The sequence below is a fragment of the Pipistrellus hanaki genome, assembly GCF_964339955.1.
Source record: "Pipistrellus hanaki genome assembly, chromosome: 17".
In the NCBI taxonomy this organism is placed as follows: Eukaryota; Metazoa; Chordata; class Mammalia; order Chiroptera; family Vespertilionidae; genus Pipistrellus; species Pipistrellus hanaki.
The window spans coordinates 20,273,573-20,285,921 of record NC_140519.1 but is presented as its reverse complement, the minus strand read 5'-3'; the positions used below and the strand labels follow the sequence as shown (position 1 = coordinate 20,285,921).

Below are 12,349 nucleotides of genomic sequence, written 5' to 3'. Positions count from 1 at the left end.
AAAGAACATTATTGTCTGCAATCAGTTAATATTTTAAAATAATTTATGTTTAATAAATTTTAAAATAATTTAAAGAAATAAAACAATTCTTCAAAAAAGATGACCATAAGTGGTTAATATATCAAATTTATTCTAACCATAATTTTATATGTCTCACTAAAAACAAACAACAACCTTATTTCACCATGTGCTTGTTACATGTGATTATATGTACATGATGGTATAAAATGTGTACTTTTCATTGAAAGATTATTACATACTTGAAAACAATCTAATCTTTATTTCTAATTGGTGCTAAAGATTTAATAATTCAATTTTAAAATATACTTAAAATAGAATAAGTGGTTCTTTAAAATATTCTGCAGACCATTCTATACCAATAATGTGTGACAGAAAGTAATGTTAGAGTAGATAATAAACTCCAGTGTACATATTGCTCTATTATTTATAATGAATCTAAATAAAATGTCAATAGGTATGGGAGTAAATGCTGATAATGACAAAACCAGGTTTGTCAACAACAGTGTTAAAACCAATGTGCTTAATTAAAAAAGTGAAGTCAATTAAAAACAAAACAACAGTGCAGCATGTACCAATGCTGGAATAATCATTAGGCCTTGCTGAATAATGGAAGAGTAAAGAATTTTTTTTAATGGAACAGCAGGGGTGATACATTACACAAAGCAACAATCTACAACAATATGACAATCGAATTACTTCAGCCCCATTAGGCAGGTGCAGAGGAATAATTAACATGAATTTTTCCAAGAAAAGGAAAAGACAATAAAACTTTTTTTTCTCTAATAAAACGAAAGTTTAAAGCCCTACCTACCCTGCACTAAAAATGATAACCTATAACAGCAAAACAACAACAGAGATTGTTAAAAATTAGGATGTAAGAGACAAAGATTCCTGTTTATTTCCCATATAAATTGAATAATATAGAAAAAGATACACATATAGAGGCCTTGTGGTACAATGATAACTTTTAAATGTACTTTGCCTGTATGCATTGCTTTTGATTTTTAGGGCTTAAAAACAAAATAACAAAGGATTTGCAATAGTTTCTGACTGTCAAATCTAATTCAGAGATAAAAGGCATCCCATAAAGCCCGAGGCAATATTTGTTATCTTATTTCCAGCTCAAATTCAAAACAAATTGCGACCTCTAGTTTAGAATGAAGCCAGTCGGCTCAGTAAAATGCCAATAGAAATGAAAGCAAGCTCACATTTCTTCACCAAGGGTAAGGAGTTTAAGATCTCTCTGCTAGTTCCGCTGGCAAAAAAAAAAATATCATCCTACTTTAAAACAGTTGTGATAAAAATCTTACTCTTTCATTTACTTCCAATGGGAACCATTTAATTTATACCGAGATAAATGGCTACGTACATAAAGGAATACGACTTTTCATTTTTTCCCCCTTATCATCAAGAATTTAAAAAATGAAAAGTCTTTATCCTCAGATGACCTCCTCAATTTAGATAGATCTGAATCAACTAATAGATGTGGAAGCTTTTATAACTGGGTCGCTTAGTTTGGAAAAGATAATTGTTTGCCCTCATAGGAGGTCTTTTATCTTTAGGTTTGAAGTACTTTACTAGTGATTCCCAGTCCCTAAGTAGCTTCTAAGGAAGTTCTATTAAGTTTGAAAAAAAGAGTCACCAAATTGTTCAAAACTCAATAGGTACAGAAGTTCTCCTGAAGGTCATGTGTGGAATGAGTGGAAGGAACAGAACAAACCCACTGGTTCTTCTGCTGGGAAATCCTGTCAGTTGAAGGGTAGATGTCTATGGGAGGGTGGATGATGACTAACAAGGTGAAATGAAAATCATTGCTCTGTGGTAGCCATGACTTTGCAATTCCAAAACAGCCTTTCTGCATTTCCGAATCTCATAGGTCACTCTAAAAAAACAGAATTGTTGTAGGAAAGAGTAAACTTTTAATATTCGTTTTCTCCAACACCCCCAACCTTTTTTTTTTTTTTTTCCCCCTAGGATAAACAACAGATTTCACCGGAGATCTTCAATTACCAATTATTAGCAGTTCTCAATTATCCAACATCTGAGGTTGTAATTCCTATAATATCAATATATTTTAGCCAAAACCAGTTTGGCTCAATGGATAGAGCGTCGGCTTGGGGACTGAAGGGACCCGGGTTCAATTCCGGTCAAGGGCATGTACCTTGGTTGCGGGCATATCCCCAGTAGGGGGTGTGCAAGAGGCAGCTGGTCGATGACTCTCTCTCATCGATGTTTCTAGCTCTCTATCTCCCTTCCTCTCTGTACAAAATCAATAAAGTATATTAAAAAAAAAAAAAATATATATATATATATATATATATATATATATATATATATATATTATACATAATAAAGTGGTAGCCTTCATGTAAGAAATGCAATGAAATATTTTTCCATTAGGTCTGGAACTGAAAGTATAGAGAATGAAATTTATAATTGGGCTTTTGCTCAAAATAATTCTTTATCTTCTACCATACAACCCAGTAAAATGTCAGAATAAAAGTTTTAGGCAGCTTAAAATGATAGTCAAGCCTCTCAATTTCTGAGAAAGCCACTGTATAAGTGAAATATAATATTGTTCAAATTATCTTTATTGATATCAGCATATGGACAAATAACATATTTTAAGATCTAAAGTATTGACATCCCAAATTAATCAATTTTTTAGAATACATGTGAAAAATAAGATAAAAGCATAGATGGGTGTTTAGAAAAACTCAAGTAAGCTGAGGGATTCAGAGTAACTCAGATGTTTCCTGGTAGCGTGTGGCTTGATGTGGTAAGGGGAAAAGTGACACATACAATCCAATTGCATAAGGTGATAAAATGAAAATGTGTGAGAACTCTGTGAGAGGATAGGTTAATTAAAAATGGCCAACACACAAAACAATATACAGATAATATATTTTAAAAATGACATACCTGAAACCTACATAATTTTATTAAACAATGTCACCCCAATAAATTCAATTAAAAAAATAACCATAAATGTAATGAAAACTAAAAAAATTGAAGATCAACCTTTATCACAAATGACACGGTAACAATCCAGACCAGGAAGTTCATGACCATCAGACTACTTCAACGGAAACAAATGGTCATCGATATCTTTTACCCTGGGAAGACAACAGAACCTAAGACAGAAATTTGGGGGAAAAATAGCCAAAATGGAAAACACCTTACCAGATGCTATTTTTGTGTTTGGATTCAGAAACCCATTTTGGTGGTGGCAAGACAACCGGCTTTGGCATGATTTATCTTGAATTATGAAAAAAAAAAATGAACCCAATCATAGACTTGCAAGACATGGCTTATATCAGTGTTTTTCAACCTTTTTTGGGCAAAGGCACACTTGTTTCATGAAAAAAATCATGAGGCACACCACCATTAGAAAATGTTAAAAAATTTAACTCTGTGCCTATATTGACTATATATAAAGCAATTCTCTTGAGTAGGAATCAAATAAACACAAAGAAAGTATTTTATAATTACTTTCTTATGAAATATTAAGTAAACAAAATAGTGAAAAATTATAAAATTCTTGTCTTGTCTGCACCTACGGCACACCAGGCAAGTGTGCCGCGGAACAGTGGTTGAAAAACGCTGGCTTATATAATAAGAAGACATCAAGAAAATAGAGAAAGAAATGCAAGAACAGAATGAAGAAGTTCAGGAGGGACCGCAAAAGGCCAATGTTGGTGCTGGCAAAAAAGAAGGAGTAAAGATTCTTCAGTGGCTTTATTTATAGTGATTGCGCAAATTTTTCATGAGCATATTAATAAACAAAGAATAAGAAGAAAAGGAAAGAAGAAAAGAAAATAAGTGGCCACACTGAGACCTTTGCTAAGGAAACATTGAAGGATTAAAAGGACTAAAATTTTATTTCTTTTATTTCTATGTGTGAGCAATTTCCAGGAAATACCTTTGTTTCTTTTTTTCCCCTTTATTAAAGTATAGTTAGCATACAATGTTATATTAGTTTCCAGTGTAAAACACAGTGATTGATGTACCTTACAAGGCGATCACCACAAAAAGTCTAACAACCATTCCTTATCTCCCTTTCCTACAGTATGGAGTGCAGTTGGCTGGGAAGAGCTATCTTGGACCTGGAAGTGGATGCAGCACCTTTAGGAGGTGGAGCAGCAACAGGAAGGAGCCTGAGCCCTGGATGAGTGTGAAGCCTGCATACACGGGCAGCCTACGGGAACTTCCACAGGAGAGAGAAATACACTTTTATCTTCTAAACCCCACTATTATCGATATTATGGGTTTTCTGACACAACTGAACGTAATCCTAACTAATTCAGAATTTTGTTGTGAAATGGAGTTCTAAGCCTTAGAGTAGGCAGGTGGTAGGCCTTGGGAACACAGATGTTGCATTCTAGAAAGACGGTGATGCCTATTACGTGGTGGCAAAACATTGGGTCAAATTTGCATGCGTTTTACTTTGAAAGGCAGGCCACATATTAATTGAAGTGAGGAAAAAAAGGTCAGAATGTTGACTTTGGCTGCTTCATACTGCTTTTATTATATTTTTATTAAATATATTTTATTGATTTTTACAGAGAGGAAGGGAGAGGGATGGAGAATTAGAAACATCAATGAGACAGAAATATTGATTAGCTGCCTTCTGCATCGAGCCCAAAACCAAGGTACATGCCCTTGACCAGAATCACCCCCGGAACCCTTCTTCAGTCCACGTGCTGAAGCTTTATCCACTGAGCCTAACTGGTTAAGGTGCTTCTTACTGCTGTTAGCCAAGAAAGGACTGGAATTTTAATCCATGTGTGTCTCCTAAAGAAATGTGGCAGTTCCTCCCATATCAATTTTTGATTGCCTAAAAAAAAGGCAATGATGTTTTTTTTTTTTTTAAAGGCATCAAGTGAATATAAACAAGGATGATACCATGAGCAACTAATGAACTTACAGTATTACAGAGTCAAACTTGAACCAGAGACTAACAGACACATTCTGGACATCTGACTTCCTTCTGGACAAAGCCATGATGGTGGGAACTAAGCCAGAGGTAGTTAGGGGCAATCAGGCTGGCAGGGGAGGGCAGTTGGGGGACACCAGGCCAGCAGGGTAGGGCAGTTGGGGGCAAAATCAGGCCACAGGCAGTTAGGGGTGATCAGGCAGGCAGGCAAGTGAGCAGTTAGGAGCCAGCAGTACCAGATTGTGAAAGGGATGTCTGACTGCCAGCAAGTGGTCCCCAATTGGAGAGGGTGCAGGCTGGGCTGAGGGGAAAACACACCCCTCCCACCCCCATGCATGAATTTCATGCACCGGACCACTAGTGTGTGTGTGTGTGTGTGTGTGTGTGTGTGTGTGTGTATGCATTTCTGGAGAAATGGAGAAATGGTGAGGTAATCATGCTGAGGGAGAAACTGGAAAAGAACTGGTCTTAATAAGATACATAATAGAAAGAGTGCAACTATTGCTCAGTATAATTAGCAATGCCCCAGTTGTCAGAATAGACATTATTTTTGCTACTCAGATATGTCTTCTGGTCTAGAATATAAGAATTTTTATCTAAGTCCTAGGAAAATAAATTCTGCAAAATAAAATATACAAAAATGAGTGTCTCTCTCTCTCTCTCTCTCTCTCTCTCTCTCTCTCTCTCTCTCTCTCTCTCTCTCTCTCTCTCTTTCTCTCTCTCTCTCTCTCAGATTTGGGATTCAGAGAAGAACTACTTTGTGACCAGTTCTGGAGCGCAACACAAGGCTGGAGAATGGGTTTCTCTTCTGCACAGAACACTCAGGGCCCTTGACCTTGACATATGGCTGACACATCTGGCCTCTCAGCAGGGACAGCCCAACTCCACAGGCGATTGCAGCAGCCCTCTCTGCATACCCTCTAGAAGCACAACAGCTCTGTGCCTTTAGTGGGCTCCTAGTGGATTCTCAGTTAAGGGAAACAACACTAACAGTTTTGACTCAACTGGAGTCCAAGCCCTTGATGAGGGACACTGGTAGTAGAGGCAGTAGTGAAGCGCTTCCCTGGAGATTCTCAAGTGCACGTGCCTCAATAGGGCCCATTAGCAGAGAGCTATATTAGAAGAAGAGAAAAAACCCTAATGCTAAATGTCAGGCCTTGGCCTGGAATCAGTTTTTGACCAAGTTCTTACTGGTCTCCTTAAAATGTGAAAAAAAAATGCCAGGAGTGGATTTTGCATAGGTCGAAGTCTGTATATTTCCAGGTTTCCTTCAGTTTGAGATTTTTTTTCCTATTTTTTTTTTTTTTTGTGTTAACTAAAATGTTTTTAATTCATAAAAATATTAATAATTAAGAATAGTAGACTATTTTACTTTTTAATTAACTAAAATGAGAAAAAAATTTTAAGTTCTTATCCATATCGTAATTGCTTTTTTTCAAAAAAGATACTACACATTATTTTAGTATTTTAATCAATACCAGGTTTCAATATTTTAATAAACACTATGTTTTAATAAATATATACCACTGATGCTTTTTTTCATAACACTAAATTTCTACTTAAAATATTTTCAAATACTTTACATACACATTCTTTATATTTCAGAGAGGAAGGGAGAGATAGGAACAGCAATGATAAGAGAGAATAATTCATCTGTTCATCCTGCACACCCCCGACTGGGGATTGAGCCTGTAACTTGGGCATATGCCTTTGACTGGAATCAAACCCAAGACCCTTCAGTCCCCGGGCCAATGCTCTGTCCACTGAGCTAAAATGGCTAGGGCTACATACATATTCTGTTTTATTTTTAAAAGATTTATTTCAACACAGTCCACTTAGAATTCTTACTGGAATATTTTAGAGCTCAATATTCATCAATAAATTAGTTATAACTGAATTCTGGTAACTTTTTCTTAAAATACGAAAACAAATTATTTACAATTCCCTTAATGTGAATTATATAAATTGATACAGTTTTACCTCAGTAAAATATCAATTTACACCTTACTTAGTAAATACTTATTTTTCAAAGGTGAAAACGGGCACCAAGAATAGATATAGCTATGAAATACAATATTGCAGGATTATTCTTTTTTTCTGAAAAATAACACATTCTCAGGTAGAAACATATTAATACCTTCAGAAAATACTATTCTGTACTGAAACGTACTAGATATAAATTTTAATATGATTTTAAAGGCATATTCCCCAAAAGAGATTGGAAATGTACCAAGATAATGTTACTATTTTCTCTATTAATAAGTCAATTTTTCACAATCTACAATTCATTGCTACTTTAAAATCTTAAAATTTTTATTTTCTTAAATATGTTTCCATCCTCTTTCATGAATTGTATTTCTCTAAAACTTTTACATTGTCAGAAAATTAAATATGTTTATTATATTTTCACTGTTACCTACCTGTTTACCAGAAGTAAATAGAATTGTATAAATCGAAGAGGAGAGATTTAGATTTGTTACTGATTTTAACTCCTTGTATATCTTTTCTATGAACCCATATATTCATCCATGGCTGTCATCAAAATTTCTGTATTATAATAAAGCAGCATAAAATAATAATTTCATGGGTTTACAGAAACCTAAAAGTTAATTTTTAATCTTCTATTTTGTCTTTCCTTCAACTATGACAGAATATGAAAAGAAAAGCAGTCTTTGTATTAACAAAACTGACCAATGTACCCTTGGGGAAAAATTCATTTTTAAGACTGAAAAAGGCAGATTTTGACACCTTAGCTATAGGTGTAAAATTTACAATTAACCTCTAGAAATGAGCTTTAATCTTTGATTAGTGATAGTGAGATACACTGCACAATATTCACTATGGCATAGCTATATATCCCAACATATTCATGCTTTTAAAAACTTGATAATTAAATAAAAGACAATTTAAATCATATGCAATGGCTAATTTCTTAGAGTAGCAAATGTGCAAGTCAATAATGATAGAGAATAGTTTTCTTTCAGCTTAAATCTATAAACAAATTTTTTTTGCGAATCCAGACATTTAAAAAAAAAATCTCTTTGGGCAATTTTTCAAAAAATCTATTGAAAGTTACAAAGTTCTGCATAAATATATATCATTATTATATTTCAGAATATCATGAAAATTTTATTTTTATTCTGTCAGATTTATTCCATTTCAAAAATTGATATTTGAAATTAATATCTGTACAAAAAAATAAAAACCCAATGAACTTGAAAAATCCATAAATTATAGAATGATTTTGTATATACTGTATATGTATATATATATAAAACAAATATATGATAATATATAATCATTATATAATATAACTAGAGTCCCAGTGCACAAATTTGTGCACTGGTGGGATCTGGCCAGCTAGCCCCAATGGGGGCTGATGGGGCTGGACCAGTGTGAATGGGGTGATGGGGGGGGGGGGGTTGGCCAGGGGGACGGGGCCACAGGCAGTTGTGGGAGACCGATGAGGGCCCTGATAAGGCTGGCTGGCTACCACAGTGTGCATCATAAGATCACTCATTCCAGTAATTTCAGTTGGTCTGTTATTCTGGTCACTTGGCTTTTATATATATAGGTAATACAATAATATTCCATCTTATAATATAATAATATATACTATATATCATAATGAAATGTAGTAATATATAATATATGTAATATATATATATATAAATATATAAGTTTAAAACTTACCAAGCAAAACATTCAGCAATGTATCAAACAGATAACACATCATGATCAAATGGAAATTAAGGAGGGTTCACATTTCATTTTCTGAATTTAGCCTATTTATATGGCTAGTTAATTTTTCTGCAGTGTTTCGTTCCTCTTCTTAATAATTTAATGTGAATTCTTTGAATATTAGTGTTTAATACATTAAATTAGATACATGTTTATTTGTTATATATGAGCAGGTCATTCACAATAGAAAAGTAGTTCATGTAGTAAACCCTCTCTAGTAGTAAAAATGTGGGAAAAAATTAACAGTGAGAAACCACATTTTACTCACTAGATTAGGAAAAATTAAAAAGAGGGATGGTATCATTTGCTCATGCATGGAAGCAGTTCTATCATGCACTGCTGTTAAAACTGTGAATTGCTACATCTTTCCAAAGAATTTAGATAATTCTTATTAAAATGTAAAATACATGTCCAACCCAATAGAAAATCGAAAAAAAAAATTAAACAATACTTTATAAAGGTGAAACCTGAATATCAAGTACATTTCTGAATTAATGCTGGGAATATAAATAGAAGAAATTATGTTAGAGAGAAATTTGACAATCATGTAAAAGAGTTGAATGTGCATATGCACTTTCACTTTTATGTATACACTGGATAAATTTGAACAAAATCACAAAGTGCTGTGTGTTGGTTAATTTTATGTGTCAACTTGACTGGGCCACAGGGTGACCAGATATTTGATCAAACATTATTCTAGGTATGTATACGAAGATTTTTTTTGTATGAAATTAGCAATTAGAAGGTTGAATAAAACAGATTGCCCTCCCTTATGAAGATAGGCCTCATCCAATCAGTTGAAGGCCTGCATAAAATAAAAAGGCTGGCTGATTGCATGAGCTGGGACATAGGTCTTTTCTTGTCTTCAGATTCAAATCAAAACATTGGTTCTTCTTGAGGTCCTAATCTGCTGCCTTTCAAACTGCAAATGCATCATTGACTCTCCTGGTTTTTAGGGCTTAGGATCAGACATAAAATTAACCAACTACACCCTTGGTCTCTTCGGTCTCTAGCTTGCTGACTACAGATCTTGGCACTTCTCAGCCTGTAAAGCTACATGAACCAATTCCTTATAATTAATCTACTCTCCCTCTCATATATATTTCCCTAGCTAATATAGTGAGCACACAAAAAACATTGTGGAAGTACTGTTTATAATAGCAAAAAATTGGAAATAGCTTAAACATCTATGAACAGGAGACTGAATAAATAAATTGTGGAATGAACAATAGAATATTACATAACTCTGAAAATGAAACAACTAGAGATTAATGTTTAAAACATAACTGAGTGAAATGAGAAAGTTGAAGGCTACATAATATAGCATTTATATAAATTTTTATGTGTTTTTAAAAATATATAAAATTTACATATTTTATGGGTACACGCATATTGTGTAAAAGCAGAAAAACATTTATGGACATCAAAATACTGCATTTATGATAAAGTTAGTTCTGAAGAGAAAATGGGGAAAGTGAAAACCATGGAATCAGTGAATATCATCAGTATTTAAAAAATATACTTACCTTCAACTGTGTGATCAATCCATGAGTATTTATCTCTGATTACACCATTAAAAAAAAAAAAAGTATTTGTTATAATAAAAAAGATGACATTTCTATTTCTGGCAACATGCTAATCTAGTTGTTAAGAGCAACACCGTTAGATATAGCACACAAAATCAATGAAGAAATAATGTCCCATATTATATATTAAATTTACAGCAGAGCTGGTATAGAGGAGAAACCCCTCTTAGAGATTAGAAATAGAAGAAAGGCAAGAACCCAGAGGGACAAGGGAACTGAACAGCCAGTTTGCCCAGGTGCTGTCTTTGTAGATGACCCAGGTGAGGCAGACCTGGGGCCTGAGCAGGGAGGGTGGACAGCTGGTTTGCCCTGAAGGGTGCCCCAGATCAGAGTGGGGCATGGGGCAACCTGAGTGAGGGGCCTGTGGTGGTTTGCAGACTGGCCACGCCCTTTGGTGATCTAAGCAGAGGCCCTGGTATCTGGGATTTATTTACCTTCTACAATTGAAACTTTGTATCCTTGAGTGGAGGCCTAGGCTAGCCAGGGTGTGTGGAAAGCTTGGCTTCCTCTATTGCCAGGGAAACCCAAGCCTCTCAACTGCTCTCTGTGGCTGCAGCCATCTTGGTTGGGATTGATTTGCATACTTGCTCTGATTGGCTGGTGGGTGTGGCTGGTGGGCATGGCTTGTGGGTGTAGCAGAGTGATGGTTAATTTGCATATTACTCTTATTAGGTAGGATAGGAACTACTTTTTTGTCATTAAATTGAGATAGGATGGAACAATGGATGTGTAGAAGAGAATTTGGTAACTATTTCATCACTGTTAGGTGTTTCATCCTATAATAAAGATGTAATATGCAAATGGTTGTTATGCCATGAAGTGTAACAACTGACCATGTAATGACTGGATTACGGATCAGCAGGGTGGGGCATCAAGGGTGTGGCAGTGACCTACAAGCAGGTGGCAGAGAGCTACAGGAGGGGGTAGGGCAGCAAGCCACGAGGGGGGGCAGGTGGTAGAGGGAGCTAAAAGAGGGCGGGGCAGTGGGTGGAGAGCTACAGGAGGGTTGCAGTGAACTACTGGCTACAAGTAGATGGCGAAGAGCTACAGTAGTGGATAGAGCAGCAAGCTATGAGGGAGAGGCAGCAGGAAAGGAGGGCGGGGAGGGGCTACAGGAGGGTGAAGAAGTGGGTGGAAAGTTACTAGAGGGCAGCAGCGAGCTACTGGTGAGCTACAGGTGCACAGATTCCTGCGCAGGATTACTGATTGTATAATAATGGCCTGAAAAACTTCACATGCTTGCAAAGAGGCTAAATTAACTGAGTGGATTGGGGAATGCAAGCAAGAAAGATAAATAGATTATATGCTATCTAGTTTAAAAGACATTTAACCATTTCTACATAATGTTAAAAAAAAAGTATACTTGGATGCTCACAGTCAAATTTTAGTGATAAAAAGGTAGTCAGAACAGATGTTAGATTAAATTGGCTGGTACATTTAAAGAAACTGATTGATTCATCCAAATCACTTGAATAAGCAGGCAGCCACAAGTACATATGTGGGAAATCTTCCAATATCCTTTTCCCTCCATTAACATTAATTCTTCTCTGCATTTGAAACTTCTTTTATTTCTTTTAATCAGAAGCAACCATCCGGCTTTAAATTGTATGGTAACCACAGGATGCCTTCTTACATCATGGGGAGAAAAACTCATAATTAACTCTATCCCAAATATATCTATTATCACAATTTTGACTAATGAGAGAAAGTTTGTAAAAATATTATTAACACTATCTGGAGAATAAGTAAATTGCTCCCTGATATTACTGCACATATTATAGCTCCCATGGCTTTATTATTTTTAACATAATGGCCCAGTATGCTTTTTGAAATATAAATGCCTTATCTTTTAATATTTCTAATGATTTATCTGGAAAACATCCTGAAATCTGCACTGTACTCATAATGTTTTCTTCAGCTGCCAGGTTGTCATTTAGGAATGTAAAAATTGGAGAAACATGAGTGATTTTGAGTATTGTTGTTCATCTTAGAATGCTTTAAATATTTTTATTTATGAGCCCACCTGCTTGGTTATGGCAACTTGTAGCTATGACTAAGTTACTGA

The 12,349-nt window shown here is 35.1% G+C and overlaps 1 pseudogene across 1 annotated transcript; it reads left to right on the top strand.

The window, feature by feature from the left end:
- The first annotated feature begins 3,058 nt into the window (after window positions 1–3,058).
- Window positions 3,059–4,354, top strand: LOC311611791 (small ribosomal subunit protein eS24-like; annotated as a pseudogene). Its single transcript has 3 exons — window positions 3,059–3,340; window positions 3,635–3,739; window positions 4,091–4,354. The product of its transcript is annotated as a small ribosomal subunit protein eS24-like (transcript).
- Window positions 4,355–12,349: the final 7,995 nt, after the last annotated feature.